This window comes from Lipotes vexillifer, unplaced genomic scaffold (assembly GCF_000442215.2).
Source record: "Lipotes vexillifer unplaced genomic scaffold, Lipotes_vexillifer_v1.1 scaffold39, whole genome shotgun sequence".
Lineage (NCBI taxonomy): Eukaryota > Metazoa > Chordata > Mammalia > Artiodactyla > Lipotidae > Lipotes > Lipotes vexillifer.
In genome coordinates this window covers 792457-812283 of record NW_006787038.1, presented here as the reverse complement: position 1 = coordinate 812283, position 19827 = coordinate 792457, and positions in this window count along the sequence as shown.

Genomic DNA, 19827 nt, shown 5'->3' with positions numbered 1-19827 from the left:
AGGGGCCATCTGGGACAGTGTTGGGCCCTCCTCCCCTACATACGCACATGCCGTTTCTCCTCCCTCTCTTCCTTTGTGAGCATGAGCTGCTCCAAGATGAGCAGGGCTGTTCCAGGTCACTGACTTCTGTTTCTCATGCATCCTGCCACCTACCTCTGCTCCCTCTGCTGCTTCCTGGGCCTGGCCCAGCATCCCGGCGGCGTGGGACAGAGAGGAAGTCCTGGCGGGACAAGGCTGAGGAGTGCCCTTTGGAGCAGCTCCCACTTGTTCCCTGGAGGCTAGGCTCTGGCTTCATGGTGGCAGGCTCTTCTAGAAATGTGCTCCCCAGCCAGGGTTCTGCTTGGTGGGGAACATCCCTGGGCTTGTCTACACTGGCTATTGGGGGACTTGCTCTGGACTGGCTCGAGGCCAGCCCTGGGGGCCAGGCCCAAGGGGGAGGTCAGGATGGCTGCAGGTTTGCAGAGGAGTGAGCACTGCAGACCAGGCGGCTTTGCTTTTGCTTCCCTCACTTGGATGAGGTGTCAGTGGGAAGGAAAAAAATAAGACGAATGGAAAAAACATAAAGGTTTTACACAGAACCTCTGCCAGGAGTCCTGAGAGTCCAGCCTCTACTTGGGGGCCAGCATGCCTGAGCGTCCCAGTCCCTCAATTGCTCACTGCCTTCCTCTAGGGGAGATGGGAAGAGGAACAGAGAGATGACAGACTACTGGCTTGCCTTGTGGTCTTGTGCAAGTCACTCAACCTTTCTGAACCTCAATTGTCTGTATCCATAAAATGAGCGGGATGAAACTCTCACACATAGGCTTGTTCAGTAGGCTGTGTGTGGGGACATCCTTTGAGAATTGTCAGGAACAATACTGTCAGAGCAGATGCTAAATCCGAGAGCCTGGGCTTTTCTTTGTTGGAAGTCATTTCCCTGGTTCCTCCATTCATTTTTTACAATCACAGAATCATGGATTTTAAACTGGAAGGAATTTTAAAAGGTCATCCGGTCCAGTCCCCTGGCATAGTTATCTTTATTTTGCAGATGAGACTAAGTTGTCATTACTGTGACATGTCTGTCATACCATGGTGCAGATAAGCCCTTTTCCTCCTGGGTAAGGTGTGAGCTCCAGATGCACACAGGTGCTCCCGCCAGTGAAGGGATGGAAGAGGACAGGAAGGTCATGCCCCTTAGAAGCAAGTGTGGGGTTCTGAAGGTTTCTAGGCAGAAGGTACCAGTGTCATCTCTGTCATCCACTGGGGGCAGGGGGAGGGGCACGGTGGGGAAGGTCCTTGCCCTGCGGGTTCAGAGGGACCGTGAGAATCACATTCTGCTGCCCCTCCCCTTCCCCCTGAGAAAGCAAGGGATGCACCTGCTTCTCAGGACTGGCCACAGGGGAAAAGCAGCTGCCAGGACACAGTGTATTCTTCAGTGGTTTTTCCTTCACAGAAGAATCTCCTTCTGACCCATCTCCTTGGGGAAAAGAAAAAACAAAAACAAATGAAAGGAACTAGGAAAAAAGGGCTCCCTCCCCAGGACTTTCTCCTGGCCCTGGAGCCTCATTGTATGTGGGGGCCAGCAAGAACCTCCTGAGTAGCAGAAAGGTTTCCCATCTTCCCGCCAGTTAAGGAGGCATCAGGGGATGGTAGGGAAGGTAGGCGAAATATAGGCATGCAGTCAAAAGCTGCCTAACCTGGGCCTCAGTTGCTAGAATTAAACCGAGGAGCTTTTCACACCTAAGTAATCAAGACATGGGTCTTTTATAGGGGCTGGGAGCAGTTTCTCAATAACCTTAACACCACTAGGATGCTGATAAGCCAAAAAGTGAAGCTTGGGGAGACTGTTAATGAAGTGCCTTGGAAAGGATTAAGCATGCTTTACCGTGTCCAAAACGAGAGTTTTCTTTGTGGAAGAAAGCGACTTGTGTCCTCTCCAACATCACACACATACTTTCCTGGCAGGCCCGCTGGGTTTCCAAACATTTCGTCACCGTCTCGTCCTGACCTTGGTGTGAAAGGAACGAGCCGCGTGGCCTGTTGGTTCCAGCAAAGCCATCGGGGGCGCCGGCCTGGGCTGGGGGAGGGTGGCGACTGACTTACGAGTGGAGGTGAGGTCTGCTGGAAATCCCCAGCCTGGGCAGCCGTCGGAGGTTTAAAGACGCCTTCTCCGGCCTTATTTGGTCTCAGGAAGTGGGCGGCGCCGGGCCTGCTGGCTGAGAGGCAGACCCGAGACAGTTGTGCTGATGAAGTGGTAGAGCTGGTTCCTGCTCGCCGCCGTGCCGCGCGCGCCGGCCCGCCGCTGGGCGCTCCGCGCTCCCAGCCCCGAGTTGTGCAATCCTTTGTAGCACGCCAGAGTCCTCCTCCTTCGCTGTTGCCTCTCGCCCTCTCTCTCGCTCTCTCTCTTTTTTTTCAAGCTGTGAGCTCAACCGATGAGTCAGAGCAGTGCAATCCTGACACTGCATCGGAGGACTGGGGGGTGACACGGAGGGAGGGAGAGCGATCGCGAGGCGGACACCACGGGCGCGGGGTGCGCCAAGGCTCCTGTACCGGGAGCGAGGGGTTACAGCCCGCGCGTCCCGCCCGGGCCCTGCCAGCAAACTTCCCGGCCTCGGGAGGCGCGAGCTGGCGGAAATTCTGCGAGCGTCGCGGGGAGGCGGCGGCGCCTGTTTGTTTTTAAAATCGGGAGTGCGTGCAGGCGGCTGGAGCCTGGGAGGCGACCGAAGGCGGCGGCCCGCGGCGGAAAGGGGACAGCCGATGCCGGAGCTCAGGTAGGAGCAGGGTAAGTGGGGCTGTTGGGCCGGCGGCCGAGGCCTGCACGCGGCTCGGCGCAGAGCCCGCCCTGGCTGCGGCGGCCAAGGGACCCCGGGCTGCGCGCAAGAAGTGGCGGCTGGGGGCGCGGGCTGCAGCTCTGCAGGCGCGGCCCGGAGCGGGGGCGCGGAGCCACGGGGGGCGCGGCGCGGCAACTTCTGCTGCCCGAGCGGCCGTGGGGGGGGCGCGCTTGTGTACGTGCGTTTGCCGCCCCGCCGCCCGCCCCCTCGGCGGCCCTCACCCCCCGCCCGCAAGTGCCTGTGCAGAGCCAACCCGCCGTGTTTGTGCAGCTACGCAGCTCGCGCGCGGCCCCCGCCCACCCAGGCGCGGCCCCGGCAGGAAAACCCTCCCAAGCCACCCGGCCCGCGGCGGTAGCGGCGGCTCCTCCTCCGCCTGAGCGAAACGTGGTGTCCGCCGGGGCCGGCTTGCGTGACCGAGCCTGGGTCCGGGAGGTACGGGAGGGTCTCGCTGCGGGAACTTGGTGCGGGAGCCCTTTCCTTTTCCCGTGTGCACCCGAGAGCGGACGTGGAAACTGCACGCGCGCCCGGAGTTTGGGGGACAGAGGTGCAGGGGTGGCAGGGAACCGGGGCCAGTGCTGCTGAGGCCTAAGCTGGAGCGTTTAGGGCGGGCGGACCGGCCTCACCCCGCGCACCCCGGGCGCTGCCGGCTGCTGGCGCACCTCAGACCTGTCATCCTTCGCCCAACCCCTCACGCCCCGTGCAGCTGCGGCCTGCGGAGTTCTCCCGCCGCCTCACCTTGTGCTGCGTTTGGTGGTGCCTGTGCGGAACTCGGGAGCCCGGGTTTTTTTTCTGGAGCCTGCGTAAGGCCGGCTCGGTGGCGGTAGTCATACCCCGCTTACAACTCACACATCCAGGAGCGTGTGCACCAGGTTGCACCTCTAGGGCCCTCACCAGGCTTCTGGATAAGGGCCTGTCGCTTTCAAGCCTCAGCCCCAAGGAAGCCTCAGGAAGGCGGACCTAGAAGAGATACCTGCCACTCTGAAGTGGGAGCCCCTGGGTATTGCAGCCCAGCCTCCAGAGTGAGCTGCTGCAAGGATGAAAGGGGAAGTTACTCTCCCCCATTTAAAACTTTGTCGGTCACAACTTTAGTGGCTGCTTCCTGCTTCCACGGTCCCAGCTGGGACCTGTGTGCCAGCCTGTGCAGCCTCGCTCAGGGGACGGTGGGATGGGGAGACCTGGCTGGCCTTGGGTGACTCTGGAGGCCGCCTAGGCACGTGTGTTCAGGGGATCCCTGTTGGCAGCTGTGGCTGGAGGAAGGGAAGGTCTGGCCTGCTCCAACAGGGGGAGCCTGGCCTGGTGGCAGTCTGGGGGTCTGGCCTCTCCTTGGCCCTGCAGCTTCAGGATTGAGACTGGAGGCCTGATGCAAGTGGAGGAAACACAGCTCTGAGGAGAAGCCTCGTCTCCCTTGTGGGGCCCTGGCTAAGGGAAGGAAACCACTTGTCTTGCTCCAGAACCTCCTAGGGGTGGTGTGCATGTGCCGCTTTAACATCAGAGAAATGCACCCTTTTCACAGGCTGTTAGATGGCTTCAGGATGAAGGGGAAAGGAGAAACCGTCCCTGGTTGGGAATTTGTGGATCCTCTTTTTCCTACGGCTCTGGACAGTGAATAATAGGGGTGTAAACACTCAGTTACTGTGATAAACCATCTCATTGTATGGCTCTGGCCCAGTCTCCCACTCTAATTGGATTGGCCTCTGGCAGGTTACTCTGGTCTGAGTAGCTCCCAGAGGCCAGCGGGGTGAAGAACCTAGAGGGTTCCTCCCCTGCCCCCCAACCATGCAGCTTGCTCTGGGACAACCTGACCACTGCCAGCGTGGTCTCTCCAAGCATCGGGAAGAACCCACACTCCTCCTGGCTCTGTCAGCCCCTCACCCCACCCTAGGAAAGAGTGCCTTGGAGTGCCCATGGGGATGAGAGTTCAACTTTTAAATGTGGGATTTAAAAATAGCTTGAGTGTTTAGCCCTGTGAGCTGCTGCTTTTAATAAATGGAGAAACAAAAAGGCAATATGCAGTTATAGATTTCAGCTGAAGGCCTCCTGTGGCTGCAGAACTCAGGGAAGGGGTGCCCAGTGGAGACAAGGCCTCTGGGCCCCTGAGTGGGAGAAGAATTGGCAGGGGGGTGCGCATGGAGCAGAGTGTCCTGGAAGGGGAGTGGGTCCAGTCCAGGAATCTTTGGCATTGATAGCCCCTCTCCTGCAGTTGGGTCTCGCAGAAGGAAACCTTGCTCCTGGTGGAATGGGCATGGCCACAAATAGCTGGGAGATTCCTGCGTATCCTTCTAATCCTGTTTCAAATGTCACTTCTTTGGAGAAGCCTCAGCCTTCTTCTGAATACTCATTTCCACCTTATATAGTCATTTGTGCACATACTGTAATGTGGTGGTCAAATCATAAACTGGGAGCTAGAGTTCCTAGACCTTCAAAGAGTCGAGGTGAGGATCTTGCAAGTTAGTACATATACATCAAATGTTGAAAGCACATTTCAGTATTATCATAGCTCTGCTCTAGCATATGCTCTATATTGTTCCCACAGTGTCCGGCATCTAGTGGGTGTTTAGCATATGTTAGCTGAACAAATGAATGAAAGATCTCCATCCAGAAAACGTGGACTTAGCATGTGGTGGGCCCAGTGAGTCCTGCTGCGGGATTCATACTCTGCCATTGTTTTCAAAAGGGTTGGTCCATGTGTGAGTCTGATGCTGGTGAACCCAGTCTCCTGGCACTGCCCTATGGCTGGGCTTCTGGAGAATATGTCCCAGTAATCCTGACCCCAATGGGACCTCAGGGTGAGAGAGTGTTGGAGCCTCCTGCCTGGGAATCTGCTAACCTGGGCATTTCCTTTGGCCAGGCCAATTGGCACCCTTCCTGTGTGTGCTCGAATTAGTACAGAAGCAGCCTGGGGGCTCCATTCTTCCCTGACACTCCACAGGCTGCAGGAAATGCAGCCAGGGGTCGTGTTCCATTGGAAGAGTTGCTTCTGCACAGGCAGGATCGCTCTGGCTGTGTGGGGCTGAACTAAATAAACTCCTCGAGCTGGGCTGGAGCTGGGTGGAGTGTGCTGAAATCCCCAGTTCTTATTTGCATTCGAAGCAACATTCAGGATATCGTGAGACCGTGAGCTCATTTTATGAATCAGAAGCATTACAGCATAACTTCGGTGTTGGAAACTGCTCTTTGGAATCCAGATCACCCTCCCTCCACCCCCAACACACGCACACTTACAGGGGCTCTCACAGTCACACACTTGGGAACAATAACAGTTAGTGGGACATCAGTTAGGATTCCAGAGCCATCAGGCAAAACTTGTGTACACCTACTTCCCTCCCCGCACTCAGGACACCATTCCTGGATGGTGTGTGGACAATAACCTGGGCAGTGACTCTGAAGGAAGCCTGGCAGGGGCATAGGAATGAGGCCTGGGCAGACCTGGGTTCGTTCTTCAGCTGCCCCACTTGCTGTGTGGCTTTGAGCATTGCTTAACTTCCTGAGCCTCAGTTTCCCTACCTATAAAATGGGGATGATAATAATTACTCATAGGGTTGCTGCAAAGGTTAAACAAGATCATGCATGCAAAGTGACTGGCACACAGTAGGTACTCAACAGGTGATGGCTAGCATTTCACCAGTTCCTACCAAGCCCAGCTCCTGTTTGCCTTTTGCTCCTTCCAGGGAAAAGTAAATGAAGGGTCACCTGCTTGTGGTAGGAGGGTACCCTTCCAGGCCACTGGGCTTCTGTAAATGAAGCTCATTTTCGAACTCCCTAGGCCCTGGGCAAAACTGTGTGATGCACTCCAGCCTGGACCAGCCCAGACCCTGCGGCCTGTGTACTTTTGCAAGGGATTCTGTCCCTGCAGCAGAGGGTTAAGGGCTCAGCTTCGCAGAGATCATATGGTGCTCTCGGGAACCTACCCGCCCAGGCCTCAGGCTGAACTGCTCAGGTGGGTGGGAGGAAGGCTGCTTTAGAAAGCCAAGGAAGAAATCCTCTTGTCTTCGCTTCACCTGAAGCCTCTCAGTGTGACCTCAATGGAGTTCGGGTGGAGCCTGGGGTGGGAGTTGCTCCTAAAAGCACTTTGGCTGTTTCACCAGGTAGCAAGCGTGGAGTGGGAGGGTGGGGGGAGCACCAAGATATTATATAAGAAGAAAGTTAACACATGTCTGAAGAGAGCTGGGGTTTTGCAGGGGTGAGGGTTGGGGGCTCCTTGTGGGACTCAACTTACTGGTTGTGGTTTTCGGGGACTGGTGGGGAGGAGAGGGGCTGGAGGCCTGAGCCGCCCCAGGCAGTGGTTCTTGATCTTGCTCTTCCTGGAACGGATCCTGGTGCTATGGCCAGCCGGGGAAGGTGCTCCCTGTTCCCTCTGCCTTTCTCTCCAGCCACAGGGAGCTTGTGGTGAGTGTTATTTTTTCCAGGCAATGCTTCTTCCTCTAGGAGTCTCAGGAACGGGGGGAGGGGAACAGCCAGGGCAAGTTTGTCCTGGCCGAAGCTTGGAGAGAGGGAGGTACAGCAGGCTTGCAGCAAGAAGGGGGTTCCCTCTGAGGCCACCCATCTTCTCTTGGGAAATGGGGTCCAGAGAGGAAGGAAAATAGTGGGGGATTTCGATTCCCAGCTTTTTCCAGCAGCTGGGCAGACAGAGACCCCAAGCCAGCCCGCTCTTGCCAGAATTTGCCAGTTCCTGGGAGGGGAAGACCCTGGAACTCAGAAGAGATCTCAGAAACGGCTTGAGTGATAACTCAAAATCCTGCGAGTGCAAGTAGTCTGGCCTTTCTCCCCCTTCCTCCTCCTGCCCCCCAGCCTGCCCGGCAGCTCTTGGGGCGCATCTGGCTGGCCTCAGATCCTCCATCCCACCTGACCTGGCTTTGACCTCTTCAGCTGGCCCTGGGTCCTAGTTCTGGGCTCTCCAGCTCCCAGCATTTACCCAGAGCCGGAAAACACTTTGGGACATCTAGTCCTTCACTTTCAAATGGGGAAGCTGAGAGGCAGCGAGTTCCTTGAAGTTCCATAGGATGTCCCCACTTTCGCTTCACAGAGGAAAGGCTCCTCTGTCCTGCCCCTGGTCCCTGCCCTTCCCAGTTTCGAAATGGCGAAGGGCCGCTTCAGTGCAGGAAGAGCCCAGAGGAATACTGCCTCGGCTCCTGGGTGTGGCCCAGTCTTCAGCTGGCTCCATAGTTATTTGTCTGTTTGTGTGTGTGTGAGTGAGTTTTGTGGTTAGGAGACTGGATCTGACTGAAAGCAGAAGTACCCACGCTCTGTGGGCTATGCAGTGTGCAGATTGGACTGTACAGGGACAGACGGGAGAGGAAGGCAGGGGCAGAGGCCCTCCTGCTCTTTTTGTCCTTGCACAGTGCTTGCACACTTGAGTGTAAACAGCCCTTCCAGGTTGCTAGCAGCTGCCTTTCCTCGCTGGCTTTGGGCAGAAGAGGTACCAAAAATAACCAGGTGGGCACTTGTACCTGTGGGACTTTCACTGTGGTGGCCTCGGGGCAGGCTTACTTGCTCCCTGCAGGCCCCGGTGCCTCTGGCATCCCTGTTCAGACTTTCTGTGACCACCGTCTCCCCAGCCTCCCTCAGGTGATGGCACTTTCCCTTTTATTGCTCTTGGAGCCCAGGAGGGTGGAGGCTCCACTGTGGGCTTGGAAGCTCTGCCAGGTTTTATCTGGGGACTCTTGTCCCGCCATGTCCCTGCAGGCCCTGCTGGCGCAGCTGAGTTCTGGGGAGGCCTGTGCTGAGTGTGCTTCTCCTGGGTCCCTAGGCCAGCTGTCTGCAGAGCCCAGCACTGTTGCTGGGATTCCTAGTTCCCTTGTCCTGTTCCTGTCTGGTCAGCCCTGCTCTCAGCCGGCTGTGGAACTGGAAGAGGCCATTTCATTCCCTTCCAGGTGTTGAAGACTAATAGTGAATGATCTGCCCCTGCCCAGCAGGGGGAAAATGAAATCACATTTATTGAGCTCTTACTTTGTGCCGGGCACTCCATACATACATACATACATATATATATATATATATATATATATATATATGTGTATATATATATATATATAAAACCCTCATTTAATCCCACAATAACTATGAGATGAAAATATTGTGCCCATTTACTGGTAGGGAAACTGAGGCCCACAGAGAGGCAGGTGATTGGAGAAGCCAGGACACATCCTGTTTGACCCCAAAGCCCTGTCTTTTTACCAGGCAGCTCCCACACTTCTCCTGGCTATATTCATGTGCACAGGGAACAGTGCTTTGACCCTAGGAATGAAGTGTTGATGATAGGAATTCAGGCACCATTAGCTGGCTGATAGGGGAGATATTTTGGGCTGGGAAGGGTGGGGAAGACCCCTCTGAGGCCTCCCTCTCCAAACACTTTACAGGGTAGCGAGAAGCCCAGCCTGAGCCACGAGGCCCTGCTGTGCAGGGCGATAGGCACATGGGGGTCTGCGGTGTGTGTGTGTTGGGGGGGATTGCTGGGGAGTCACTCGTGTGTGAGAGGAGTGGAAAGGTTTAGTTTAGCCCTCCCGGAAACCTTGCAAGCATCTCCATCTCCCCAAATATCCCAGCCTCCGTAGTCTGAGAAGAGCTCTAGGACCATAGGCTGGAGTGGGTGGGATCTTGGGCCTCCCTTCCTGTCTGCTGGGTCTGACCCCAGGGCCCATCATGCCGGCTGGCTTGGCTCAGGTCCCAGAGAGCCTGATTGGTGTGTACTCGGGGTTTGGGCTGGATGCTCTGCTGGTGCCCGGTGCCAAAGGCCTCTGGGTGTATTTCAGGAACCATAAAGAATAAATCAGCACAGGAGAAGAGGGCCTGCAGCAGCTGCTCAGAGACTGGAGAAATGCAAGGAATGTGTGAGCATTTGGCCGAGACCCTGGATCTTGACCAGGACCTGAGAAAGGCCGTGACACTGACTGGATGGCTGGACGAGGCGGGCAGGTGGCTGGCTCTCTGTGCCCACTCTACAGCCCGTCTAGGAGGCCCCAGGCAGCCATGTTGAGAGCCGCCCCACCTCTGCTGGCAGCAAGTATTGGGGAGCCATATTATCCCCATTCTATCCTCCAAACCAGCAGGATGACCCCCTGAAAAAACTCCCCTCCCCCTCTCCCCCCAGGCCATCAGGTAGGTCTTGGCTGCTTCTGGAGCTGGCCAGGCAGATGAGCCAGAGCTGATGAAGACACCACAACTAGACACCGTTCCTGCCCACCCCCTCCTGCTTCCTTTCTCCTGAGAAGAGGCAGCAGAGCCAGGTCTGAGGGAGTGCTGAGTGTGAGGACATCCCCTGGGAGGCCCTGACCACAGCTCTACCCAAGTAATGAGCCGTGTGTTCTTGGGCAAATCATGTTACCTCTCAGGGCTTCAGTCCCATCAGCCATGAAATTGAGATTTGGACCAGTGATCTCTGGAGTGGGTGGGCACTATCTGTCTCCCTTATTTAGGATGCGCAATGAACAACCTTTATTTAGTAGTTTCATTTCTTGAGAGGAAACCCTTCTGAGAGCCCCATGCAGAGAGGTGGCTTGTCATGCTGGGGCTGATGCTTAGTGCCCTGGGTGGGGGGCATTGGCACTAGTAGGAACCCAAGCATGGACTGACTTGACCCAGATTTTAGTGTGCCAGGGGAAGGGGCAGGAACCTGGGCCCCATGGGGATTTGGGGCGAGTCACGGCTTTATTTTTAAAGAGCTGTTGGCCAACTGTGGGTGTGGGGTTGGAGAGTGTGGGAGGGATGTGGCTTCCTCTTGAACTGAAGGTGTTGAGCTTCACAGGTTGGCCCAGTGGTGGTAATCACCAGTAGCATCTTCATTTTCAAAGCCACTCGCCTCCCAGGCCTCCCTCACTCACCCTTCCTGACCAGCCACACTTCCAGGACATGACTGGTTTTCAGGCCAGCTGAAGCTGCTCTCCAGGGAGAAGATGTGAACAGCCCAGAGCCTGCTGCCATCCATCCCACATAGCCTGATGTGTACCCAAGCAGGAGGCTGAGCCTGAGGCCCTGCAGAAAAGGCTCTGGGTTCCAGTCCTGGCATTGCCTCTATACTCCTGTGACCTCAGATCTTCGGGTGCCTCGTTGAGAAACGGGAGTGTAATAATACCTGCCTTGCCGTGAGGATTAAACGGGATCATGTGTGTAGAGTGCTCAGCACCATGCTTGTAGTACCCTCAAGAAATGTCAGAGGTGGAGATGATGGTGAATTAGAAGCCTTACATTTGTGATGTTGAGGTTTCACTTTGGCTCCAAGCCCTGCCCAGTGTCTTGCCAAAAGGTGGGGCCTCCTAAATGGAGGCATGAAGCGTTGTTATTGGTGTCCTTGATTCTGGGCCTTGATTCTTGCTCCTGTCTGTGTATTTGCAGGCAAGTTTCTTTCCTTCTCTGGGCTGCTTTGTGGAACAAGGAATTGGACTGAGTGAGATGCAACATCCCTTGATATTTGGAATCTGTTCAGCTTCTGCAGCTATGCCCTGCTTTGGTGGTTGGCTCTGAAGAGAGGCACAAGCCACCTTTCTCCATGTGGTGTGGAGGCTCTTATTCCAGAGGGTGATCCTGCTGACTGCAGCTCCCAGCTCACGCCTGCAGTCCTCCCACCTCAAAGCCCTATGGGCTGTCCTAGCTTCCAGGGGGTCTTACAGATGTTCACGATCTCGAGGGGAGTCTGTTTCTGCAGGCTGGGGCTGGGATTATTTCTTGCGAGGGAGTGTTATATACTATGCTCTACTTGGAAACGGCCCCAGGAAAAGCAGCAGTTCTGGGAGGGAGCATGAGAAAGGGGAGGATCCACAGCTGGCTTTGTGGGGTTCTCATGTATAGCATTCCTTCTGAAGCTCACAACAAGTGTAGATTTGGGATTTTTCTGGAAGGATGATGGAAAGACCAAGGACTTTAAAGGCAGACAACAAGATTTTGAATCTTGCTTCTGCCACCTTAATAACAGAGCCTCAGTTTCCCTCTGTAGAATGGGGACAATGAGATGCCTGGGTGGGAAGCTTGTATGTGTGGATTAGGGTATGTCAGGTGCCTGGCGTGGGGAAAGTGCTCTGTATATGTTAGCTTCCTTCTTTTGGGAAGGATCTGCCTTTTGGACATTCTGTAGACTGGCTGGGGAAGTGAAGATGTTTGCTTGTGGCCATCTTCCCAGGGAGAAGTAGGGCTGAATAACAAGCTGTTACAGCCCTAAAGGGCTCTCCCTCCCCAGCTGTTTTGATTCTGGGATCAAGACCGGGGTCAGGTTCAGTATGTGTCTGGTGTGGAGCTACCCAGGCATTTGCAAAAATCTGAGATCTGCAGCTTCCTAGGGCTGTGCAGAAGGTGTGGAGAATATGGTCTGAGTAAGGAAGGAGTGGCCTTTCTGAGCTGAGAACCTGACAAGTTACTTCTAACTTTCATTTCCTGTAAATTCCCCAAATTGTTGTTCTATCCATTCTTGAAAGTGAAGGCTCCAACTCTTATTGTTGAATTGTCTATTTTCCCCTTCAATTCTGACAGTTTTTGCTTCATGTATTTTGGGGGCTCTGTTGTTAGGTGCAAATACATTTATAATTGTAATATCCTCTTAATGGGTAGACACATTTGTCATTATAAAGTGTCCTTCTTTGTCTCTAATAAGAGTTTTTGTCTTAAGGTCTATTTTGTTTAATATTAGCATAGCCATTCCCAGCTCTCTTTTGGTTACTGTTAGCATGGTATATCTTTTTCCATCCTTTTACTTTCAACCTATTAGTGTCTTTAAATCTAAAGTGTGTGTCTCTTGTTAACAGTTGGATCATGTTTTTGTTTTGTTTTGTTTTGTTTTTTTGCGGTACGCGGGCCTCTCACTGTCGTGGCCTCTCCCGTTGCGGAGCAGAGGCTCCAGACGCGCAGGATCAGCGGCCATGGCTCACGGGCCCAGCCGCTCTGCGGGATCCTACCAGACCGGGGCACGAACCCGTGTCCCCTGCATTGGCAGGCAGACTCTCAACCACTGCGCCACCATGGATCATGGTTTTTTAAAACCCATTTTCCCAAACTCTGCCTTTTAATTGGGGTGTTAATCTATTTACATTTAAAGTAATTATTAAAAAGGTTGGATTTATGTCTGCCATTTTTGCTATTTGCTTTCTGTCTAATGTCTTTTTTTTGTTCCTCTGTTACTGTCTTCTTTTGTGTTAAATAGATACTTTTGAGAGCTGTAAATACATTCTAGAGCTGTAAAATAGGACAAAGAAGAGTGAGGGTTAAATAAGATGTTGCCAGCAATGCACTCAGCACAGTGTTTGGCAGATAGTAAACGCTCAGTAAACATGGGCACTCAGTTGGGCCTTGGGCACTCTAAGAGCCATAGTCAGCCCTAGGGCTCATGGGACCCCTCATGCCTCCTGTGCAGGACATGACACCCTGGCAGGTGGCTCCCAGGGGAGTGAGGAGCAGTGGGTCCTTGGAAACTGCACTGTGCCAGGCCCTGACCCTCTAGCTGTTCCTCTGCTCCAGCACCCGGGCACCACCTGGGCTGCTTATGAAGCATTGTGGATTTCCCACCTTGATTTCCCCCGTGTTACCAGACCCACGAACTAATAATCTCTCAGGGTAGGTTTGAGAACCACTGCTCAACACTGACAGGAAGCAGAGTGTGATGGAGACCTGGTTTGGACTTGGTAGGCTTGGATTAGAATCCTGGCTCCTCACAAAGGACCTCCGGCTGTAACCTGGAACAAGTTACTTTTCAGAGCCAACCTTTCCTCATTTCTCAGATGGGGATAAGTGGTTATACAAGTGAGCAATACTCACACACATTGGACACATGGGCAGTGCTGGTGGCTACTGTTTATTGTGGCAGTTGCTCCTTACAAAGGTGATTCCTGGACACAGGGCTTCTCCACCCCCCCACCCCAACCCCTGGCTCCCAAATTCCTCAAAGGCAGAAACCATTGAGTGGTGGTTCCTGGACCAGACACCGGGTTACCTGACAACCAGTTCACTGCCCTCTCCATTGGGCCACACTGCCTCCAGGCCCTGCTTCTCCCAGCCTTGCTGCGGAAACAGAAGGGAATTGCAGAAGCCTTGTGAGCTAGTGGTTAATAGCGAGTAAGAGCACGAAGATTCAGAAAGGGTGAGAACAATACGTGCCAGAGGGCTGCCTGGAAGAGGTAGGCTTTGAGGGAGGCAGGTTGTCAGTGGAGGCAGGGCTTCCAGGCAGAGGTGACAGCTCCAGCAAAGGCTCAAAGCCGGGGAACTCTCCCCAGGGTCACTTATTCCCTGTGTGTATCTCGAGCCCCAGGACAGGCCACCTTGCGTTATAATCAGTGTGTGTTTCTGTTTTCTCCCCCATTGGACTGGGAGCTCTGTGTGGGTAAGGACTGTACCTCATCTCCTGTGTCTCCCCAGAGCCTGGCTTATAGCCAGTGCTCAGCAAATGCTTGTTGAGTGGATGAAGGGGCAGTGGGCAGACCTGCAGGGCTACAGAGGGTGTGTGTTTGTGGGAGGGCACAGTAAGCAGGGCAGGGCCATGTTAAGGGAGGTCCCTGTGAATGGCCTTCTCTGTATGTTGGTCTGGGACAGAGTCTGGCACTGGGCCTCAGGCACAGACTCCAGGGAGCCCTGCCCTAGACCTGCCGTTGAGCCAGGCCCTTCCAGAAGGGGAGGGGGGAGCTGGAGCAACCTCTGGTGGCGTGAGCCCTGTAGGGCATAGAGAGGGTTGTGAGGCCCTCATGAAGCCCTCTCCAGAGGCTCAATCACTGAAGGACAGGCTGCAGGGACACTTGCTTTGTCTCTTCTGGAGAGAGCCTAATCCTGCCAGCTTCCATTTTACTCCCTGGGAGTCCCGAGTCCTGTAGAAGGGGGTTTCCTGAGATGCCTGTGATCCTTTGTGGCCCTTGTCTAGGAGGGAGGCAGCCAGTCCCCCACCCCCACCCCCACCCCAAGTATGGGCGGAAGCTGGGCCTGGAGGCTCAGTCCTTTCCTGGCTCTGCCTACGACTCAGTGTTTTCTCTCTGCCTCAGCTTCCCTCCTATAAAACAGACCTGGCTATCCTGACTTTTATGGACATCCTGGGGGTGTTTGTGGGGTAGTGGGGGAGGAGATGATAAAGGTAGGTGCCTGAATGAAGCCCTGGGGGGGTGCATAATAAGGCAAAGGATTTCCTCTTACCTGTATCCCTTTAAAAGCATCTCAATGTTGGCATTTTTACAGTCAAAGCTCAAACTTCAGGCAGCTCGAACCCTGGCCAAGCCTCTGAGCCTGTCCAGCTTGATGGCTGAGCCCCTGGGACTCATGATGCCCTGACCTATAAGGGCTGAAGTTCAGTCTGGAGAAGTGATAATCCAGGGACTCTCTCTGGACTGGGAATGGGCACAACACAGGGCCTGCTCTCTCACGTCCCCAGGGGAAGTGACACTTGTGGGAGGCAGGTCCTCATCTCTGTGGCTGGCGTCTCCTTCCTTATTGGTTTTACCATACCCCTTGAGAACAGGATTTGTATGTCCAGTGGCTTGGAGAAATGGGGCCCTGCAGCCTGGGTGTGAACTCCTAGTTAGAGGGGGTACACACAGCATTGAGATCATTGCACTGTGCCCAGAGGCAAGGTCTACTTAGGGCCTGGGCAAATCTAGCTGGCCCAAGATGGCAATTTCAGGCCACTCGCCCAGTCTGGCTGTAGCCAAAGGCCCCAGAGTATTTGAGAGAGAGCTTTTCAGGATGTGAGTCTGGACTCGAGGGCCAGCTGGGCCATGCAGGGCTCCTCTAGGGAGGGCCCCTCATCACTGCCCCGGGCATCCTAGCCAGATACCTTGGTGTCTTCAGGCTCAGCCCAGCCATGTCAGAGCATGAGATAAACAGATCCACAGGCTCATGTCCCTGGCCTTGGTCTAGGCAGGAGTGGGAAGCCTTGAGGGAAGAAGAATGGGACAGGGGGCAAGAGTGGGGCTGGCACTTTGTCAGTTGTCCTGCATGTAGTGTGGGGCAGTGAGTGACAGTCAAGGGGCAAGTGGCTTTTGGGCCTGCAAGTAGAGAAGGATTTGTGTTCAGCTTAGTTGGATAGGGCCTGGGGCCACTGATGGGATGGGATGGGGTGGGTGTGGTTAGGCGGCTGGGCCTCTTCACTTCATCTCGGCATGATGTGCTCAGGAGCTTTGATGTGCATCAGGGAGAGAGACCAGAAGTCAGGGCTGGGCAGGAGCCCACGGTGGATACACTGGCCGTGAGCAGTGGCTCTGACTCACCTTGGGTGCAGTCTTGAATGAGCAGCCTAAGAGGCAGGTACAAGCCAAGTGCCAAGGTACAATGATCTGCAGACTCTGCCCTCTGGAGTTTGCTGTCTGCTGGGGACTAAGAAATAGGCACCTGGAATTCAGTGTGGTGAGTCCAGTCATGGGGTTTAGGAGGTATTATGGGCTCAGAGTATAGTACCTGGCTCAGACTTGGGATGAGGGCAGACTTCCAAGAGGAAGCAGTGTCTGAAACCTGAAAGGTGAGTAGGACTTGGTCAGATGAAAAGGTTGGGAATGTGTGCTAGGCAGAGGAACTGCCTGGTCACAGACCTGGAGGCAAAGCAGCAACAGCACTGAGTGATGGCTCCAGCGTGGAGTGTTGAGAGAAGTGGCAGGAGCCCAAGTCTGCAGGGACCTGTGGGCTGGATAAGGAGTTTAGACTTTGTCCTAAGACAGCCTCTTTGGTGCTCAGTGAGCTGGCTGGCCTAGAGATCCAGGGCTTTGTTGGGTGCCATATTGAAGTCTGTTTGCCTCGGGTTGGAGATGCATGAGCTGTGACTCCCCCTCTTCCTAGTGCTGAGTTTGTGGGGCCAGGGGTGGCCCAGGTTAAGAGCAGGAGCCTGGAGCATTAGCTAGCCTCCCAGGGTCGGGGTGTCCTTCAGTCAGCTCTCAGCCCCAGGTCAGAGCTGAGGCCCCGTGGCCGCCGGGACCAAGCTGGGCACCCCTTTCCTGGCCTGTGTAACCTTGACTCACAACAGTATTGTCTCTTGGATGGCCACATTGAGTGCCCCAAGCTTGTGAGTGGCCCTGGGCCCCTCAGTGATCATGCATGGCCTGGCCCCATTGCCCTGTGGTGAGGGCTCACTGGACTCCCCCAGCCAATGTCACGCATGCGGTTGGGCTGCTTATGGCACGTGGGGAGCAGTACGTGTTCTGGTTGCTGTCCTTGGAGGGCGTGGTGTCACCACAGCATAGAACACCCAACAGCCTTTTCAGTATTTTCCCTCATGTGTGTGCAGAATACATGTGGTTTCAGCACTGTTTTCTTTACTTATTGCACATTGCTTCTTCGGTAGAGAGAAAGTGTTTCTCACCATAGATGTTCCTGAAAGCCCCAGAGGTCCCTGGCTGTTGAGATCAGATGCCGGCTGTGTCTTCTGCCCAGGGCTGTCTGTGGTGTGGTCAGGGACTGGTTGCAGCAGCGAGGCTCCCGGAGGAAGGGAAGAGTGAATAGAGCCTTGACAGTCAGACTGATAAGAGTGGGTGTGAGTGTCTGGGGCCCCATAATGTCTGTGGGTTTCCTTTTGCAGTGTTTCTGCATCCGTTGTCAGAGGCCCTGCAGCTGGTCCCAAGGATGAGCTGCCTGCAGGAGTTCCTCATTACACCCTCTTCCCTGCAACTTCAGGGAGTTGACCCATCTGTTGGGAGCCTTCGGAAAGGACGGCTTGCTTCCTGTTCCTCATTGTGAGGAACACCAGGCAGACTTCCACCTGAGGGGCAGAGGAGGAGGGCTGGGGCAGAAGAAATGGGAGGAAGTGGCTCAGTCCTGGCCAGACTCGCAGGCTGTGAGGTATGAGTGGCATATGAGAGCTGGCAGCCCCACCTGCAGCCACCAGAACTGAGGCAGGGGTGGGCTTGCAGGGGCTGGAGGGTCCAGGTCTGGAGAATGAGGCGGAAGTGACCAGTGCAGTCTCAGGCCTCCCTGCCAGTGGACCTCCCACACCTGCTGGCGCCTCTGTGAGGCAGCCCCCCTTCCCTTCCCTCCCTTTCTGTAGGTCTGAGGGTCTCAGCTGTACTGGTGCAGAATAGGAGAGGGTTACCTGCCTACAGTTCAGGTGCGGGGAAGGGGCTTCCCTAGCGCCAGTGAGGAGGGAGATCCGTGTTGGGAAAATCCTTGCTCTGAGACTGTGGAGAGTATGCTGTGGGAGGGAGGTGTGCAGAAAGGGCCTGGTGTCTTAGCAGCATGTCTTAGGGACAGGGAATCAGAGCTTGGTCTTGGAGTCAGAGGACCTAAATTCAAGCCCTGGCTCTGCAACGTAGTTACCGTGTGACCACTGGCAATTTTTTCAGCCCTTTAGAGCTTGTCTAGCTCACCTGTAAAATGGAGGTTAAAATAACACTGCTTCATGCTTTGGCTTCATGCTGCTTTATAAAGCTGTTGTGGGAATTAAACATGCACACACACACACACACAAAACATGCACAGAGTACTTAGGATCTGCCTGGCACAGGTGCATTGTTGTTGTTGTTATTATTACAACTACTGGCTGTTACTACTACTGCTACATACCCTACTACATACCCTGCTGCCTTGGTGTGTCCCCTCCCCTCCTACCTCCCAGGCCTCTTCCACTCTTCCCCTGCCCCCGCCCCCCCAACAGCCCAGATAATGACCTTTCTTCTTCAAGGGTCCCAGGTCCGGGTGTCTGTGCACTTAGCATTGTTAGCAGCCTTCCAATGGGGATGACAGGGAGGCCTCTGCAGAAACTTCAGCCTCCCCAGAACTGGCCCCCTTGATTTCTTCTAAAGAAGTCCCTGGCCCAGCTCTGGAAACCTACTGTGGTGTCAGGAGTGAAGGCCCCCCTCGATGTGTAGGGTGGGGGGTGGGAGGCAGAGCAGGCCTGACCAAGCAGCTGCAGGCCAGCCAGCGTTGACTGGGGCAGGAGCAGCCCTGCCTTGGATTTCCTTTCACAGACTCCGCCCCCATCTCCCCAGCCCCAAGTGTGCAGTCGCCCTCCCCTAGGCGCTGAGCGGCCATCCCCGAGCCTGGTACCCTCCATCAGGCACGCACGCGCACGTGCACTCGGGCCCATCTGCCACGTGTGCCTTCCCTTCCTCCAAGCCCCAAGCCTGTGCTGTGGCTCACCAGGCAACAGGGTTGCGATGGGGGGTGGGGTGGGGGTGCCTGTACTGCCGGGGGAGGGGAGGCTCCCAGTTCCCTGGAGGCACGTGGACCTGCCAACTCCTCCCCCCACCCCCCAGCACGTTCTTCCTTCCTCTGTCTTGCTTCTGCAGACACACACGTACTTGTAGTTGGTTCATTCTGATTGGAGAGGCAGAGCCGGACTCCTATAGCCGGGACGGCCCCACCCTGCAGCTTCACGATGGCGCCCAGGGTTGTTTTCAGTCTGGGGGCTGGCTTTTGGGTCTCTGCTCTGTGTTGGGTTGGCTGTCAGGGAATGAGAGTTTAAAAGCAAGAGAAAGCGGTTTGTTCAGAAGGCGGTTTCTGTGGCCTCAGCACTCGCTACTTGTCCGAATCCTCCCGCGGTGGCGGGGCCTGGGTGACTTGGATGCCCTACTAGTCTCCCCCTCCCCCAGCTTCCCTATGCGAGACAAAGGGGGTGCGAGCACGGAGACTCGCTCTCACAGCAGGGCCGGGAGCTGAGGAAGGAAATGGAGGAGGAAGTTCCTCCCCTTCTGGGTGCTGGGTGAAAGTGAAAGGCAGCGGGGGGTTGGAGTGAGTCAAGGCAGCCGCGGGAGGGGAAGGGCTGGGGAGCTGCGGAAGCGTGCGGAGGCGCGATAGCACGGCCGCCTCCCTGGGGCCAGGGGCATCGCCGGGTGTAGCCAGGGCTTCGTACCAGAGCCTGCCCGGCATGCCCAGCCAGCCCTCCTCTGCGCCTCTCGGCTGGTTTCCTGGGAACTCCCGGGGCTGCTAACGATGACCTGGGGCATCTAGGTTCTGACGTCTGAGGTCAGCCTGGACCTTCAGATTTAGTCGCGGGGGCTTCCTGAGCTCTCCTCTGCTAGACGGACTGGCTCAGGATCAGAATCTTAGCATGGGGAAGAGGTGGGCCATGTAGCTCCCACCCTCACCAACTTCCCAGAGAGGCAAACAAAACAAAAGACAAAACCAACCCTCTCTGAAG